The sequence below is a fragment of the Sinocyclocheilus rhinocerous genome, unplaced genomic scaffold, assembly GCF_001515625.1.
Source record: "Sinocyclocheilus rhinocerous isolate Xijiao unplaced genomic scaffold, SAMN03320098_v1.1 scaffold768, whole genome shotgun sequence".
Taxonomy (NCBI): domain Eukaryota; kingdom Metazoa; phylum Chordata; class Actinopteri; order Cypriniformes; family Cyprinidae; genus Sinocyclocheilus; species Sinocyclocheilus rhinocerous.
Window position 1 is genome coordinate 1,001,676 of NW_015634483.1, and position 18,816 is coordinate 1,020,491.

Sequence of the window (18,816 nt, forward strand, 5' to 3'; positions counted from 1 at the left end):
AGGCTCCAATAAGTTATATCATTTTTGACAGTTTTGATAATACAGAAAAACAACAAACTATCAGGCATATTTTTTGCAGAATTTATTATATATATATATATATTAAATATTTCACATTTATGCTGTGTAACATTGGCTGTTTGTCTTATTTGTCTGTAACATGGAAAGGAAATAAGCTTGTTTGCTGTAGATTTAGGTTTAAGTCATTCACTGACGTCTAGACCGGTAATAGCACATCTTTAGTTTATATTAAGGGAGAAGTGAATCTACTCCTCCAACAAGACAAAGGATTTATTAAAAAAAATGTCTTTATAATGCAAGAACAATATCATATCTTTGTGATGTGCTGGTTCTATGTGTATTTTCATAATGCAGTACCTAATGAATGTCAGTGCAAATGTTATAAAAGGAACTTGAATGTACATCCAAGTTTTGCATGTCATGATGATATGTCATCTTGTAAGAACTGTAATGGACCATTATAGCAACAATTAACAGAGAACCCCTCCCCCCATACACACCAAAAAACGATAAAACTTAATTCCTCAATTTTGTCAAAGTTGCATGAAAAGGGGGTTGAAGTTGGGCAACATCTTGTCAAAATGTTTTATGCTGCGGATGCACTCTTAAAAAGTTGATTGTGAAAAATGAGTTTGGTTCCAGGAAAATGATCTATAACGGCATCTGTGTTTCAGAATACACATCCACTCCCGGCTCCTCTTCAAATGTTGCCTTTGCATTATCGCCGTCAAGCTGTATTGAAGATATTAGGTAGAAAGGAAATTATTTAGATACGTTAATTGATAGTTAAACATTTTGCCGCTTTGCATTTTCTACATATTAGGCATTTGAATAAGAGTGAATGTATAACTGAATGAATACTGTAAATGCAGTATTCAGCAAGGATGCAGTAAATTGTTCAAAAGTGACATTAAGGACATTTATAATGTTACAGATAATTTCTGTTTTAAATAAATGCTGTTCCTGTGAACCTTCTATTCACCAGAGAATCCTGAAAAAGATGTATCATGTTTTCCACTTAAATATTAAAGCAACAAAAACTGTTTTCAACATTAATAATAATAAGAACCATTATTAATAATTGAGGACCAATTATAACTGAAAATAATCAAACAAATCTGCATGATTTCTAAAAGATCATGTGACACTGAAGACTGGCGTAATCATGCTGAATATTACATTTTAATATATATATAGCTTGAAAATGCAATGGCAAGTTTAATGCACTTTGCCTTTAACTTGCAATTAACATTTTGTTTTGTCTCAGTCAGTGTGCCACTTACATATTTCATCTCTTGCTCAGTGAAAAGTCGTCCAGTCATGAACATGCGCAGAGGGATGGTGAGTATCAGGATGAACGGTAGAGCCAGTGACACAGGGCTGGATTTCACCATCCACAGGACTGCCAGACACACGGTCTGGATCGCAGTGAATACATGCATTCTATTGGTGCTGACCTGCAGAGGGAGACAGAAACCAGGATCAATTGGTTTGACATTCAAAAGGCAACCAGCCATGAGAATGTAACATTTACACGAAGGAAAACTGAAATGCAGTGCACTCTAACAGAGTAATGGAAGATGTGAGAACTTCTGAGAGACACATACTTTTGTAGCATAAGGTTCATTTGGGTGATACTTTTTGGGAATAAGGAGGAGCAGCATTCGATCCCAAAGCTGAATCCCACTGAGGGATGTGATTCCCATGTAGAGAAAGATTCCAAACAGAACTGTAATTGGAATCATTTTTAGAATGGGCTCCATGAGAATGGACAGACCTGCAAAAGGACAGACAAAGAAGATGTTAATGTACCATAAGAAAGTGCAGTATTGTGAGAACCATGTTTAGAAGAAGTTTAGAAGTTTGTCAACATACCAACAAGCAAAGCCACCACTACTCCACTGACTCTCTGTTCCAGAACCTTCTCAATCTCAGGTTTTGGGCCCTTGCTCATGACTGTCAGGGCATTGGCGTGAGATACGGATCTTACAGTTGCGGCACTCAACCAAGGAATGCCAAATATGGCACTCAGACCTCCCATGCTCACCAGGATGAGAAGATCCATGTGGAAGCCAGAACCCTTGACCATTTTTCTCTCTGGTTTACTCACAATTAGTCTTGAAAAACAAGAGCCAAGTGAAAAGATTTGTTTAGAAATTAAATCATTATAAATAAATCGGTCACACTTTACTTTAAGGCCGATTCTCACTATTAACAAACCATTAACTATGACTTTGCCTCGACAAACTCCTAATTTGCTCCACATTAATAGTAAGGTTGGGTAACATTTTATTTTAAAAGGTGTTCTTGTTACACGTTACATGTACTTACTATTATAATAACAATAAATTATGCACAATTACATGCAAGTAACCCTAAGCCAAACTCTAATCCTAACCCAACCATATACGTACATGTAGTTAATTAATATTACTCCGTACTTAAATGTAAAATTACACTGTAACAAGGACACCTTAAAATAAAGTGTAACCGGTAGTTGTTAAGTTAAGTGTTGGGTAGGATTTGGGAAGTAGAATATGGTCATGCAGAATATGTGGCTTGTAAGTACTAATAAGCAGCCAATATGTTGCTAATAAGCAACTTGTTAATAGTGAGAATTGGTCCCTAAAGTGTTACCAATAAATCAAATCATTATTCAAAGAGAATATCTTTGTTTCAATTTTTGTCACACTGTGTCATCCTACACAGGATAAAAAAAAAGGTAATTGCAACTTTTATCTCACAATTCTGATTTTAAAAAATGGCAAGATATAAACTCACAATTCTGAGAAAAAAAAGTCATACTTGTGAGACATAAATGCAAAATTAAGACTTTTTCCTCTCAATTCCAAGTGTACATCTTGTAATTCGGAGTTTATATCCCACAAACTTTTTTTCTCATAATTCTGATTTTACATCTCACTATTCTGTTTTTTTTTTTTTTTTCATTTTTTGCTACAGAATAAAAATGGTAACTAAAACTTTTAATCTTACAATTACAACTTTTTCTCCAAATTGCTAGTTTATATCTCACAATTCTGCCTTTTCTTCTCAGAGAAGATGAATCAATAATAAGTCACAGTTGCCTTTTTTATTTATTTTTTCATCCTGTGGCGGAAACAAGCTTCCTAGTACTCCACATAACTGTAAATTTTACTTAAAATATAATAAATATATTTTGATTGGTCTATTTAGTTATGTTGTGCTCTTAAAAGTAAAAGTTCCAAAAGGGGGTAAAATAACCATTTTGGGTTCCACAAAGAACTTTTTTATGATTCTTAAAAACAAACAAACAAAAAAAAACATTTTTGTTCGACCATAAAGAACATTTTGTGCAATAGGATGATTCCATGGATGTTAAAGATTCTTCATGGAAGCATCAACCAATAAAGAACCTTCAGTCATCTTCCTTCAGAAAACATCACTCACGTGGTAATCTGAGACTCTAGGAAGATGAGGATGAAGACTAACATAGCTGGGACAACAGAGGCGAACATCAGCCATATGGGGAAGGGCTTGTGTTCACCCATAGGGTTGATTAACCATCCCCGCATCTTAGGGTTGGACACCTGAAGACCCTTAGGCACCACCAGTTTCTGTGACACAAGTCAAAGGTCAGAGAGGTCAAGACAGTAACTTTATAGAATTGGAACTGAATTGGTATCCTAAAAGTGTCATCTGTCTAAAGGCAGCCATTATCCATCATCAACCTAAAAAAAACCTCAGAATTCTCATCTAAAATTAAAATAAGAATTTCCTATTAGAATTCTATTAGAATGAAATGATATTTACAAGCACACCTGAGTGTATGTATCCTCAATATTGATATCGACAGCAACCATGAGGAAAATTGCGATGGGAACTCCAAAGTCACCAAGCAAACGCCGAATCTATGCATCAAACATTCAGTCTTTTACATTAATGGAACTTACTCAGTGAAGACTGCTATAAAGTCAGTTTGTCCAATTTTGATCACAGTCTGCATCAGTCTATTTACCTAGGGCTTGTGTTCACCCATAGGGTTGATTAACCATCCCCGCATCTTAGGGTTGGACACCTGAAGACCCTTAGGCACCACCAGTTTCTGTGACACAAGTCAAAGGTCAGAGAGGTCAAGACGGTAACTTTATAGAATTGGAACTGAATTGGTATCCTAAAAGTGTCATCTGTCTAAAGGCAGCCATTACCCATCATCAACCTAAAAAAACAAGGAATCGAACTCTCATCTAAAATTAAAATAAGAATTTCCTATTAGAATTCTATTAGAAATGAAATGATATTTACAAGCACACCTGAGTGTATGTATCCTCAACATTGATATCGACAGCAACCATGAGGAAAATTGCGATGGGAACTCCAAAGTCACCAAGCAAACGCCGAATCTATGCATCAAACATTCAGTCTTTTACATTAATGGAACTTACTCAGTGAAGACTGCTATAAAGTCAGTTTGTCCAATTTTGATCACAGTCTGCATCAGTCTATTTACCTTGCCTGGAAGGAATTTGCCATTCTTGAACATGCGTAGGTAGTATGCAATAGAGAAACAGCCAAACATGAGACACATGGACAGAAGAGCTGTGTTGGGATAAGACCGGTGTGTAACGGACCTCACAACAGACATATTGCCTGTAACATTTTCCAGGAGTCTCTGATAGCTGACAACTGAGTGCCAAGGGTCCTCAGCTGTAGTGTTTAAATGCTCATAATTCAGGATAAGAGGGTGTTCTTTGAAAATCTGGAATGAAGGATGAAATGGAGAGAAAAGTTTACACAGTATTATAGTATATTAAATTAATGTCTTGAGTGAGTACCGAGTACACTACTGGTCAAAAATGTGAATAATTCAATTTTTTTTTAAATAAACCAAATTAAGGCTGCTTTATTTAATTAAAAACACAGTACATTTTATTACAATGTCAAATAGCTTTTTTTATTTGAGCACTTTTTAAAAGTAACATCACTCTTCTGAAATCATTTTAAAATGCAAATTTGGTTCTCAAGAAACATTTCTTATTATTATCAATATTATAAACAGTTTTTGCTGTCTAATATTTTTGTGGAAGCCATGATACACTACCATTCAGGAGTTTTGGGGTAAGTAAGAAATTAATATTTTTATTCCGCAAGGACACATTAAATCGATCAAAAGCGATGTTTTCTGTTTTTAAATAAATGCTGTTCTTTTGAACTTTCATCTAATCAAAGAATCCCGAAAAATATTTTTATGGTTTCCACATTAACATTAAGCAGCAAAAAATGTTATCAACATTAATAATAAGAACTATTATTAATAATTGAGCACAAAATCAGTATTAGAATGATTTCTCACAGGAATAAATTTCATTTTAATATATATAAAACAGAAAACAGGTAAGAATATTTCACATTTTACTGTATTTTTGATCAAATATAGCCTTGGTGAGCTTCAAAGAACAATGTAAGTAAATAAGAAAAGCATTAAAAAATCTTACTGATTACAAACTTTTGACCAGTATTGTATGCTCAAGAAATTTAAAGTAGCCTACATAAAGTTATAAAAAGAAGCATCTTTGCTACTGTTAGCTACTGGAGTTTAGTATAATTTTGTGAAAATTGCTTGTCCATGCAAACTCCATGCATTGCTAAGTAGCTGCTATAGTGTTCTGAGTGGTTACAGATTGCTAGGTGGTTATTACTAGCCCAAGGCAAAAGAGCCCAATTGCTGGTCCATTTTAAGGCTAATTTGCCTTAGCAAGCACCATCAATTACTATAATTTTGTATTAGAGGAATTACAGTTGAAAAACTATTAGGAGACATACATTTTGATAAATTAAATTAAATTATATTCTCTAGGTCGTTTGCATTTCGCATGTAATAAGAGCTGATCATGGTCTCTGTCTCTGGTTAACCAAATTCCTGAAAAAAACAAAAAAACAAAAATGAAATGTGGCAAAATGTATGAAGCCAAAAGATACAAAAGTACAGGAATTGTTGCATGTTAAAGACGCAATAGAATACACATGAAAATATCAAATTAAAAAGTGTGTACCCTGCCAAGTTTGGCAAAGGTCTCGTAGATGAAGATGAGGGAGATGAGGATGGAGAAGATCTCTTGAGTGAAGCGGGAAATGAAGCGGACCAGGAAACTTCCTTCAAAGGCAACAATGACCACAACGATGACCACCAGCCAAGCGCCAACCCACACTCGGCCTACGATGTACTCAATGTCCTGAGACTTACAGAACTTCAGCCAGGAGGAAAAGCATGATGGGAGAATTTAAATGAACTGACCAGCAATTACACAAGGTTGATGCTGTATTCAAATAGATGTTGTAAAGAGAGAGAAACACTAACATTAAAAAAGGCCTCTTCAAACACCAGCAGTGGCCCAGAAAAGCCGATAACTAGTACAGGTTGGGCAGCGATCAGGCAGAAGATAATGCCTAGCACTGAAGTGGAGATCATCAGCTCCGAAACACCCATCATGTTATCCACCTTATCAGCTGTGGAGAAAAGTACAGTATATAATGTGAGTATATAATGCACATGAAAAATTGTGGAACTAGATAAGTGACCCAAAATAAATAAATAAATACATTTGAATCTGTCATTTAACAAAATGTATTTGTGCCATATTTTATATCTTTAAAAAGCATCTGTATTTGGAGTTCTAAGTTTATTCATCTGAAAACTTGAAGCTATAATTTTACATTTTTATCTAAATATTCACAGACATCAAACATGAATTCCAGTGCTTACATTTTAAGGTATGAAATAATACAAGGTGCGAGATGTAAGTAGCTAAACATTTAATATTTGACAACTGTTTTACAATAGAAATGTCAAACAACAAACCGTAAAATCCAGTAATGCAACCTTCTCAAGTCTTTTGTCAAATTTAGCTGCTTTGAATTTAAAGGATATCTAGACATGTAACAAAACTGTTTTTTTTTTTCTGGCATATTTTATAGATTTGTGTTTTTAAACAGCAGGTGTTTTATTTTTTTTATTTCTCAACATTTTTGGTCAAGTTTAAATATTTAGATTATAATATGATCTAGTTTTTGTTTCAATCTGAATTTCTGAGTTTGGAATTTAAAAGTTTCACAACAACATTTACAACAAAAATGTCACTTCTAAAACTTCATAAAGCTTCATAAAGCTTCAAATCTGTTTTTTGAAAATGCATCTTAGTCTGAAAAGTCCTATCAGATTTGAAATAGGTTTTTGGGATGTGCATGTAATGTTAAACAAACGATCACTTGCTCACTCTTTCACATTATATACTGTGTGGCATTCAGTGAATGAGTGTGAAAAAATGGATACAGACAGTACAGTAAATCCTCTGAAACTTCCAGTTTTCTGTCTTCTCTTTCCACACTGACAGTGTGACAGTGCCCGCCTGACAGTGTGAATGCTCAGTCATAAAGATCAGATTTGGGAAACAAATGGGATTGGTGTACAGCGTTAACAAAGCCTTCTTCAGTCTAAACATACTTACCAAGGAGACCTCCGAAGGTGATGGCTGGTGAGAGAGCAGCAAAGTAGATGAAGATGATAGCAGCAACTATCCTTACGCTTGCGAGGTTTGACATCCAGGCGGAGTTTGGGGTCAGATGGACGGAGTCTCTCTTGCAGTAGTTTCTTCTGGAAGGGGATGAGTGATGTTAGCATGGACTCGTCCTGAATCTCAGTGGGTGGAATCACAATGCAGCAGTCCATGAAGTCTCCCACAGCATCAGTCAGCTCCCGGTCACTCTGAGCCTGGAAAGCTGCCTGGTTAAATACCTGTGAAAGACAGGTGTAGGAAAAACAAAACAGAAACAGATTAAACGTTAAATATTTAAAATAAATCTGAAAATGTAGTGTTTATCATTCATTTCCTTTATCAAAAGTTAGACTGAAATTGTTTTATGGTTCACATGTTCCTTAATCGTAGAATGCACTAGGGCATGCATAATTAATATGGTTGCATTATTAGACATTCCACTTCCATTCCAGAAGTGTGTTAAGAAACATAATCATTAAAGTATGCTCTCTTTAAAATACACCTAAGTAGCAGTTTGCATAGATCTCTTTCATTTATAGAAAAAAAACCACGCTAAATCTAAAAAGGTAACGGTTGCAGTGATGGCAGATTTGCTCTTACTTTGTCAGCAAGTAGTGCTGCCATCGCTCGGCCACACTCATGATAGTCCATGTCAGCTGTGGTTGGGCCAATCAGGATGAAGATGAACCGCACAGGCACGGGAGTTTCCAGAGCAGACTCCAGCACCACAGCATCCCGTAGACGCACAAATGCTATCGTAGGCCTCTCCAGGAACTCCAGAGCACCTTACACACACAAACCAGCACATTATAGAGTAAAAAATACAATCAATGCTTGCTAACAGAAACATGTGAAAATCAAACTTTTAAATGTAAACGATATAATTGGACTTATAAAATGTTAAACTCAGTGTCGTCATTAAAATATTCATCTGAAATGGATGCTATTCTCACCTACAAGCACCATCGAGGCCTCTGCAGTACCAGCTGTGTCCCTCTTCAGTTGAGAATATAGTCAAAAAATGTCAAATGATATGTTATTGTATTAGGCTACTACAAATTTGCTACAAATTTGTATTATATTATTGTATTAGAAAATAAATGACAGAGAACATGTCGAAGATACACTCAGAACAGTTAAAACAAGAAAACTTGTGCTCACTTTCTCTGTGACAGAGAATTTCTCCATTTTCACACTTGAAGTCAGAGGCTGGGTCTCTACAGACTGGCTGGAAAGAGAGAAAGAAAAAAATTCTTGGTTTTAAATGTGAACTGGCTTTTTAGCTAAAGACACCTCATAAAATGTGGGACCATATGGTAATGTTACACTGGTATATTAAAGTCTTGTATTTTTACTTGAGTGCAACGTAGGCCTGCACAAAAATGATGATTCGGTACGTATCTTGGTAACGGTTCGTTATGTTTTCGGTACAGCAGAGGGAAAAACATCACAAAATTGCTTCTTGTTTCTTTTTAATTAGGCTACTGAACAAACTATATTGTCTTAATAATTTCGGTCATGCTGCAAAACACTCTTCGTACTGCAGTTTATGGTGCTGTAAATGGGAGAACTTTTGGATCTAAAATATTTTAGCAAAATGTAGCCTGTATTTTAGTCAAAATTATTACGCTCCGTCTGTTTGCCGCACATGGGCGCGCCGCCCTTACCAAAAAGTAGTATACTTCAAGTTTATTTTAGTAAGTATACTTAAGTTAAGTTCAAGTATATTTTTAAGTATACTTTGTGTAGTAAGTATACAAATATCAGTGTACTAGTAGTATACTTGTAAGTATACTATTTCAATACTCCTTGGGACGACTGCATGGGCGTCGTTGGCCATTTTTAGGGGAGCTATAGCCCCCCAAAATGACTACTCAGCCCCCCTAAAATTTTGCGATTAGCTCCATAAACTGTATACGAATTCGTGATCGCCTCAGTCCCCTTTAAATATGAAAACTTCCATCGGCTCCTCTCCGTCTTTAGCGCGTTCTTTTTCAATCCGCAGACCGCGTCGACGCAGAGCGACAAAAAGAGGACAAGGTGTGTGTTTATCGATAGATTGTTACAATATCTGCATCTGTGCAGTTCTTTGTCATAAATACAGTTTACAAAATATCATGGGGGAGCAATCGGTTCCCCATCTACTGTAGCCTACGTTTTCACTGCGTTCACCCCTCATCACACCACAGATGTTTCCTCCAGCGAAAATGAAGCACATAATGCATACTTTATAAAACCATCATGTTGCCATTTTCATTTGAAAATTAAACTTTCAGTGTAATCAGTGTTGGGAAAGTTACTTTGGAAATGTAATAGGTTACAGATTACAAGTTACCCTATTTAAAATGTAATAAGTAATTTAAAATGTATTTATTAAAGTAATGCAACTGATTACATTTGATTACTTTTTTTTATTACTTCTCTAAATTTCTAACGAATGTTTTCAACTGTAAATCATTTTGAAAAATTTAAAGCAGGCAGGGTTAACCTTACAGTATACTCAACACTTACTGTCAGACTTTCAAAATCCTTCATCACTTGAATTAAGATGATAATAGTTTTAAAGCACAGCCACCACAAAATCAGACTTTAGCAGCTCTTTTTACGTTGAGATTGTTCTGAGGTTAAATACAGATTTAAAATCATAACAAGATATAGTTTAATAGCTGTGATACTGTTTTTGAAATCAAATCTTTGCATAGCTATGGAAACACTGACATCTAACAATGCCTTGGAAAAAAACAATTAATCTTAAAAAATAAAGCATATACATGAACCAAATAGGAAATAAAACAGTTATCAAATAAGCAGGTCCTATTCTGTGTCATAAATAAGACAGTCCTATCTGTCTCCTGAAACATTGATGTCTCATATTTTAGAGCAGTCAGCGCAGTTTGGGAAAGAAATCAATCAAATCTGTATGTGTGTGAAAATATTAATGTAACCCCCTTTGTAATCATTAACATTTTCATAAGTTACTGTAATTTAATTACACATTTTTTTCTTAGTAACTGTAACAGATTACAGTTACATTTATTTTGTAATTAAATTCCGTAATTCCGTTACATGTAACAAGTTACTCCCCAACACTGAATGTAATACATATTCCAGTGCATGTGGCATAGGCTAGAGGTTTGCATGGCCTACTTGAGCTAAGGAAAGAGGGTTGTACTAGAAATGCAAACAGTAGCCTAAAATTTTGTGTTTGTACAGTAAACGTGTGTGTGTGTGAGAGAGATCATGAAGACTTGTATTTGGCTTATTCACTACTCAAATGTTATAGGCCTACCTATCTATGCAATAGGGCTGTAAAAAAATAAAATAAATCGAATTTCGAATATTCGTCGAATTTAAAATAAAAATCCACATTCGAATGCAAAAACGTTGCATTCAAATTTTAGGTGTGCGTTAAGGAGGCAGCCTTATCAGCGGCGCACGAGATGCGATGACGATGTAAGTGTCGTTGCATTATAATGTTTTTGTTAACCTATCCAGTTGAACCCACTAGATGCGGCGCTGCGGCGTTGTTCATTACAAATATAGCGGAAAAAGAGAACATCAATGCGGAAGTACAAAATTCGAATGTAGTTTTTCAGCCATTTTGACAGCCCTACTATGCAATACAGTGGAATACTGCAATACGTTTAGTATACCACCCCTATTAGTATATATATATATATATTAGGGGTGGAACGATACATGTATTCGTACAGAACCGTCACGGTACGGACATCTCGGTTCGGTGCATGAGGCCTTACAATGAATACCCGCAGCAATGCAACGCTGTTTGATAACCGGCCGCCAGCAGAAGAACAGTGAATGCCGTGAGTTGCGCACTTGAAAACAAAGCCCACTAGACAGTGACCATGTGCTGATTCTGAATGCGTCTCTCACAGACTGACAAAGGAGTATACTTTAAAGGCTTGTGCACTGTTTGCGAAATGGAGCTTTGTGCTCGTGTATCCTACCTCTCTCATTCGGCACAAATCCAAATATTCCATAATATTTCCATATTTGCGATGTAACGTATCTGAATGCTAAACCATTATTTATTATGTAAATTATAGGCTTTGTACTACAGTCGCGTTCCAACGGTGACACAGAGGCGGGCGCGCTGATGTTTGGTTCACTCTATTTAATTTTGATAAATTACCAACTGCGCTGTCAAGTTAGCAATGCTGGAACTGATGTGTGTGTGTGTGTGTGTGTGTGTGTGCGTGCGCGCCGGCACGATCACTGTTTCCTTATACCAGCAGAATCAACTTTAAACACTTATTGCCTTATTAATAATGCATCACTGTATAAAGGTATGCTTTTATTTGTGTACACTCACAATGAAAACAAAACATTGTGCTTTTGTAAAATAAAGAAAACAAAGGATGTCACTATGCTCTTCAGTAGCACTCTGTGTATGTCAGTCTTATTTAATGTTGTCTGTCAGTCCACAAGCATTCAAAAGAAAAGAAATGTCAAAGTCTAAGCAAAAGTCTATGGCGAGCAAACGGCATTACAGACGTTGTGTTCCTCCCTGCCCACGCTATCTGGCAGCGGGTTGATACACACGATCTGTGTGTTGTTTGTTTAGGAGCGGAGCATGCACTGTCAGCTCTCGAGGGGGCTGATTGTCATGACTACGAGTTACTCTCGCTGCGTATGCTCCGCTCTCACCTGGCTGTGTTTGATGAGAGCGGCCAGGCTCGCGATCCCGCTGGCAGCGGTCCCGCTGTTGCCGAGGCACGTCACTGAAAAGGATCGGGGATCTTCAGGCACTTTCTGTTTCGTGCCTGGAATTTGCTCCAGGCATGGTTAGGGCATTCCTTTACCCGAGGGCCGGGTATGTCCCTAAGGTGCCCACTTCTTCACCAGTGCCCATAGTACTTCAGGCATTCTGTCCTCCTCCGTACCAGGAAGTAGGCCGAGAAAGGCTTAATCTGCTCTGTCCAGTTCGAGCACTGGACGCTTACGCACACAGAGCTGCCCCGTGGCGTAAGGCAGATCAGCTTTTTGTTTGTTTTGGTCCGCCAAAGAAGGGATTTCCGGCGACCAAGCAGACTATGAGTAGGTGGGTGGTCGAGGCCATCTCACTAGCCTACGAGTCCTCTGGCCTCCCGTCACCTATGGGGGTCAGAGCGCACTCGACCAGGAGTATGGCGGCCTCCAAGGCTTTCAACTTGGGTGTGGCCTTGCAGGACATTTGTGCTGCGGCGGGCTGGTCCTCTCCGCACAGTTTTGTCCGCTTCTATAACCTAGACCTGGCATCTACCCCAGGTTCCCAAGTTCTCTCTTCGCGATGTGCTCATCTGATATACACACAGGCAGGGACTTGGTAGTATGGCGCAGTGGGTATTCTCGTTCCCAAAGCGATTCTCGACACAGCTCGAGTTCCTGAAGGGGAACGTCTCTAGGTTACGTATGTAACCATGGTTCCCCGAGGGAACGAGACGCTGCGTCTCTTTGCCATACTCCCTGCATCCCTCCAGGCGCTACTTCATCGAAGCTAACTTGCGCTCTACCGGATGCACTTTTATACTTCCTGGTGCTCACATCACCCCGCTCATGACGTCTCGCTGCTCCATTGGACTGATTTTACACGTGCTTCAGAACGCGGTCACGCAGGGGCGTTCCCAAAGCAATTCTCGACGCAGCGTCTCGTTCCCTCGGGGAACGATGGTTACATAAGTAACCTAGAGACGTTTTTTCTCATTTATCTGTAAACTAAATCAAATATATTTCAAGAATTTATTCCTTATGTACTGCAGATTATATATATATATAACATAATGTAATAATATTTAGTAGTTTTACATCTAGTTGGAAAAAAATGGTAATTTGTACTACTTTCTGTTCAAAATAAATGAAAAGAAACCGAGCATAGATTTGTTTTTTTCCCCCTGTTGTATCGAAATCGTATCTAACCGTGACCCCCGAACCGAGGTACGTACCGAACCGTGACTTCTGTGTACCGTTCCATCCCTAATAAAGCCTCACACCTTATTAATATCATGCTGGAAGCAAAATCTGATAGGTAGCACTTTTCGCTATCAAATTATGCTACCATCTGTTTTAATGGGAGGTAGCAAAATCTGACAGGGTAGCAGGCTGTCTAGTTTAACGGAGTGAAGTTTAATGGAGACTTGCTTGATATCAGGACGATCAAGCCTTTGTACAAAATGGAAATACTTTCTAACATTTACAGGGACAGACGCGTAAGCGGAAAACAGGTCTCAAATGCATTAAACAGCACACGCATCTGTCAGGAAGGCAATCCGCTTTAAGGTTTATGAGTTAATTTGAATGGGTTAATATAGCATACAATAAAGCACGATTTATGTTCATCCCGCAGCAGCTTACCCTATGTTCTATTTTCAGACGCGTTTGGAACATTTGTATATCAATATATCGATATAAAACTAGATATAATAAACGGTAGGCCTATTGTCCATTGCGGGGAGAAATTCAGAGTTTCAAATTACATTCCATACACACACACAAGTTCTGCACGTGCAAGCGCTTTCGCTCAGTACACGAGGGCATAAAACATTTCAATTATGTCCACCTTGATTTATGTATGTATGTATGTATGCATGTATGTATTTCTATGTCAAAATGTGTGATGTGTGTAGTACCTCTGTTTGTGCATTAATGCTTGAAGAACCTTATCTCTGTCCCCTGGCTGAATCTCCTTTTTGCTAACCAGGGCATCCACAATCTTCTCAATAACACTGGAGAGCGTCTTCTCCTCTCTGTCTGGCATCATTAAACCTGATCCAAAAAACCCCAAAACAAAACAAAGAGAAAAGAAAAGACAATAGAGAGAGGAAGGCAAAAGAGAGGAAGAGTGCTCTGACTGACACTAAGGACGCAGCTGAAGAGCTCAGGTTGAGCTGGTTTTTCAGGACACTAACTATATGACCATCTCATCTGAGCCCGTGTAGTGAAGTTACATTTTTGCTCACATTCCACACTAGCTAATAACCATGCTAACCCTGTCTGAACAGGACTGGGACCTTCATTAACTTTCATTAATAAGTCATTAGCAAACACACATATACATAATTCTGTTGATTATGTTAAACAGATTATGTTTCTGAAAGCTACTGTAAAAAATGTCAGGTAAATTAAAAGTGTCCGATCTATAAACTATTTAATGAAGATACTTTACTGTGTAAAAGTTTGGGGTCAGTCATTTTTTTTTATTTTTATTTTTTTAAGAAAAATGAAAGATGCATAGATTTGATCAAAAGTGACAGTAAAGACTTTTACATTGTCACAAAAAAAACAGTTTCAAATCATTTTTTGTTTTGATTTAACTATTCATCAAAGAATCCTGCTTTTGATCATTGATTTTGATGTTGATAATTGATAATAACAAATGTTTCTTGAGCAGAAAAATCAGTGTATATTTGAATGATTTCTGAAGGATCACGTGACACTGAAGACTGGAGTTATGATGCTGAAAATGCAGCTTTTCTATTGCAGGAATAAATTACACTTTAAAATATATTTAAATAGAAAACAGTTATTTTAAATTGGAATGATATTTCACAATATTACTGTTTTTACTGCATTTTGGTCAAATAAATGCAGCTCTGGTGAGCGTAAGAGACTCGAAAACATTAAAAAGGCCTTACCAACCCAACATATTTGAATGGTAGTGTATATGGAAATATCCAATAATAACTAATAATATATAAATATCTATTAAGTATTATGTACTGTAATGTACAGAGGTATATAATGTTATATAATGTCTGGTAGTGCTTCTACACACAGTCTTTACAGCCTTTCTTTACAGAAAGCAAGTCTGTGCAGGCATTCCCTCACCCGTGTTCATTGTCCTGTGTATCTCCACCAGGCTCTTGAAGGTGAGGTAGGAGATGTGTGACGGGCCCCAGCGGCCCGCTTCGACATCATAGGTCTCCTCAAAGCCCACCCATCTGCCCATCTCCTGCCAATAGCTCTGCTGGTTTGGGTTCTTCACAGACTCATTCATTTTCACATATGCCTGACCACAGATAACAATAAATTATTACTATTCTATTACTATTCTATTATCATATGTAAGTACACTAAACATCACAATGAATTTTAAGTATAGCAGTTTGATTAATAATTATGTATGTATATTTTGATGGTTTACATGGTCAGATGAAGTAAAAATAGATTATGTCCGTTACAACTTGATGTCATGTAATATCTGTAAGTGTCCTTCTTGCTCTACTGGATGTTATAATTCAAAGCAGAGATGTAGACAATGATGGCTGGACCTCTGGTGTGACCGTGTGTGTGTGTGTGTGTGTGTGTGTGTGTGTGTTTTCTGTCCAGTGATGACTGATAAATTAAAGCTCATGTTTACCCTACAAACACCAGGAGTGTGAGTGGCACAAGCCAGAATGCAAATGTGGAAACTTATCAGTGAGCGTGTCTGTGTGCTTGTGTGTCATATTAATCAAGTCAAGTCAAAGTAATTTCACAGACAATCACATTAGAATCATGGTAAACTGTACTGAATTGAAATATGCATGTTTGCTTTCTTGATGTTAACATTCAGAGCAGCCAAAACAATACAGTGGACAAATTAATCATTTAAATCTTTAAAACCTTTCAAATCTGTTGTTTTTATTATATGTGTGTGTTATACATTTTATTTATTTGATACTGCATGCAAAATAGTCTACATGACCTATGAAATAAATGACCTAGAAATAATATTTATAAGCAAACATGCATGTAAAAAATCAAAACCCCAACAATAAACCAAAGTAATTTTGTGTTTCTTCATTACTGTAGAGAGCACAAAATAGTATTAACGTAAACAATTTACAATATGCAAACAATTTGGATCTATAATGTACTGTGTATAAGTTATTATTATTCAATCATTTAAAAAGTACAATACTTAACCTGACTTCTGTTGTTAAAGGCTTAGCATTATGTTGCTGTTGTACCTCTTGAATGATACATTTAGCCACTAAATCTGGTGTGTATGTGTGTGTGTGTGTGTGTCTGTTTGGGGTTAGTTTGCGTTGACCCTTGTACCTGAGAATTATGTAAATAAAGTAAATTAAACAAGAATAATAATTTATGCTTACACAATAATTTGTGTTATTGTTTTTGTGCTCAAAACTGATACAACAGTCATTTATAAATCATCATGTATGCTATTTGCATAGTTTTATAGCGATTATAAGTTTAGTTTTGTATTCAGGTAATGCATTAGGTATTGCATTTTGTATTCAATTCTAAAAAAATATAGCATTTTAAAATTTAACTGCATTTTCTACTGTGAATATAATTTTATAAATATTACTATATATATCTATAACAGTATAACCCAGTTTAAAATAAATTAAAACATGACACAAACAAAACAACTAAATTACAATTTAAAAGCAATAATAGTGAAACTAATTGCACTTACCTCATATATTCAATAATTGACCCAACTTTTCAAGCAATATTCTCTGTCACAGCCCCTCACAAAAGTGCGCAGACCTTTATAAACACTGTGTACACCTGCAGATATCAGACACACCTCTACACACACGCATACATGGTTAAAATGCCTGAAGACACTGATCTAAATACTTCAGGTATACAGTGACCCCAAAAAGTACTTGAAAACATATGAATGTCATTGCATTAGAAAACAAAATATCAAAATATGAATTTTATTTATCAGTTATTTTATAGAATGATTTTTGTGCACGCATGAAAAAAATTCACAAAAATAAGATTGTTAGGTTAGGTTGTAAATGTTGGTTTTTAAATCATAAAACACTAGTTTCTTGAAAATCATTGATAAAATTACAAAAAGGGTGAAAGTAATTGTTAAAAAAACAGTATTTGTCACTTTTTCTTTTATATCTTTATAGTATCATTATACTTTTTAGGCTGGCTGTATGTACATTTGCAGATACATTTGACTTTAAACACATTAAAGTATTAAAATGTATCCATATCTCCTTTTGTCTTTTTCTTACACACACACAAACACACCCAAGACGATGTGTTCTTGGAGTCACCCATAATATTGATGCAGTAAACAGTATGCCTTGATAACTGTGGACTGGTTGGAAAGATCCTGCGTGTGTGTGTGTGTTCTCTGTATCTTATCACAATTATAGAGCCGGTGTCACCTACACACACACAGACACAGACACACACAGACACACACACACACACACACACACACTAGTGACACTAGTTTCCTCTCACCTTCAACATCTCTACGAACAGAGCACTGCTTGAGGAACATTCTCCTCTTGACCTCTTGTCTCATCGTTCTCCATGCAGGCTCACAGGGTCAAGGCTCAGGTCATAGCATCTATTATGATCTGGCTGCATTTTTTTTTTTTTTTAATCAAAATACAAAAAAATAGAAAAATATATGCAAAATCAGGTCAAATGTGCATTTCCAGAATACACAAGGTATTAATAAAATATAATTAAAGTCCAAATAGTGAATCTTGTTCTTTTATAAATTCTCAACGATTGTATTAAACAGCTGTGTTTTAACACATTTCTTGTTCTTGTTATAGACCAGAGTGTGTTAGTTACTTCCAGCCTCGCACTAAATTAGCCTAAAACAGAATCTGAAAGAAAAGAGAAAATATCCCATTAGATCACTTTGACAGCTTGAAAGCATTTACACAGCACAGAAAATACTGAAACTGCAACCAGAGAGAAAAGCTTATTGCTGTACAGAAAAAACAAATGTTCTCAGACACCCTTGGATCAAATTTAGTACATACAGAGTAGAAAAAGAACCTGAGAAATGGAAACAAATGTCTTCTGGTTTTTGTCATGCGTTGGTTTTGTTGTGTGAACACTCACGACTATGACAGTTGTGTACATAATGGTGACAGATGTTGCAGATACATACTGTAAGAAAGCAAAACAGGACCAAAGGGCCCCCTGGGTAAAAGGCACTTTTGATTTGATTCTCTAAAAACACTAAATAGCAACAAACATAATCACAGCACATCTGTTTTTAACATATTTCACTGAACAAAAAAAGAAAAAAAAAATGGTGTAGAAAGAATTATCATACTACATTCACATTACTATATTAAGTAATTTTCACAATTACAAAGAAATGGCAAGTATAACATATTGAATTAAATGTGAAATTTTGTTGTAGAAAGACTGAAATTATATTTTCTTGTGAAACATACTCCAATAATCTTTGTTTTATGCACACCTTCGAATTAAAAAAAATATTTGAAGTTATTTTTTTACAGTGGTTCTGACATTAATTAAT

General features: G+C 36.3%; 1 pseudogene; it reads right to left on the bottom strand.

Annotated features, from left to right (window-relative positions):
* Window positions 1-672: 672 nt before the first annotated feature.
* On the bottom strand, window positions 673-17,780 carry LOC107745674 (band 3 anion exchange protein-like; annotated as a pseudogene).
* Window positions 17,781-18,816: the final 1,036 nt, after the last annotated feature.